This window comes from Marmota marmota, unplaced genomic scaffold (assembly GCF_001458135.2).
Source record: "Marmota marmota marmota unplaced genomic scaffold, marMar, whole genome shotgun sequence".
NCBI lineage: Eukaryota > Metazoa > Chordata > Mammalia > Rodentia > Sciuridae > Marmota > Marmota marmota.
The window spans coordinates 1,573,624-1,574,915 of record NW_025999870.1 but is presented as its reverse complement, the minus strand read 5'-3'; positions in this window follow the sequence as shown (position 1 = coordinate 1,574,915).

Genomic DNA, 1,292 nt, shown 5'->3' with positions numbered 1-1,292 from the left:
GGCTCTTTGCCTTTGGGCTCTGCCTGGTCACCAAAGTTCCCTTGTCCAAAGTAAGGACAGACCAGGGAGATTTCCTTCTGGGAAAAAAAAAAAAATCCCTCTACCAATGACTCACAACAGCTGATGGACAAATGGCTCAGTTTCCTTTCCCCTTGGGTGGGGTAAGTCTGGAATTTGCTCTGTACTGTCCCTCAGAGTTCCCCCAAGGATTTTGAGCCTAGTTACCCAGGGTGGTCATCGGTTCCAAAAGGCAAACTTTTTGACTTTCTTGGGGACTTGATTCTAGGACACTCAAGTTCAGCACTTGGTATGGAGAAGCACATGTCCAAAGCGGAATCTTCAATTTGTTCTTCGAGGTCTCTCTCTTGCAGGTTCCACTTAGGTATGGCCAACTATGAATGAGTTCTGACAAGTGGAGAAAGGTGCTCCCCAGGAACCCGTACCCCCTTCAGGAGAATCCAGCTGTTCCCTTAAACAACGTGGGCTGGGCAAGAAGCAATAAAACTCATTCTTTCCCCAAAGCAATAGCAGGGTACTGCCTTTGCCAAAGGTCTGATTTTCTACTGACTTGCTCCCACCTGCCAGCTGCATTCCATTATCAGCACCTTCAGAGTTCCCAGGCAGAGCCCAAGAGGGACTGCTTCTCACCAGGGTGAAAGAGGAGAGAGCACAGCTGGGCTGGGCAAGCAGATGCCTCCCCCTGAGCAGCCCACAGAGGGACGGAGGGACGGGTGGTCATGCGCCCAGCCTGACTAGGCAGCTCCTTAGCTCTCAGCCACTCTCCTGGGAACCGAATGTTTGCATGGGCTTTGTCCCCAGTTATCTGTGTCCCTTGATCTTGATTTGCTTTTCTGGCCTCTGACCCCCACTGTCAACCCAAACTTCAAGTGTTATCTTGCTCTTTTGTCTGTGTCACCACTCTGTCTCGGCCTCCTCCACTGACCATCAGCAGGGCACAAACACAGAAGGAGAGGAAGAGGGGAGGATTTCATTGAGTCAATTGAGCAGTTAAAGGTGAAAAAAAAAGGTTGCTTTTATTTATTTATTTTTTTCTTCTTAAAGCAAGTGACTTGTTTAACCTGCATTGATTCACCTTTCGACCTCATTGACTCATAGGTTCCAACGGTCAACCTGACCCGAATAGGTAAATAAATGAGGACCAGCAGAGGGGGGGGGTTCAAGGCCTCCTGTCCTTCCATTTCTGCTTCTGATCTGAGAGTACAGTCCCAGCTTGTACCAGGAAGGGTCAATGGCGGTTTTTAGTTCATAAAAAAAAAAAAAAAAAAAAAAAA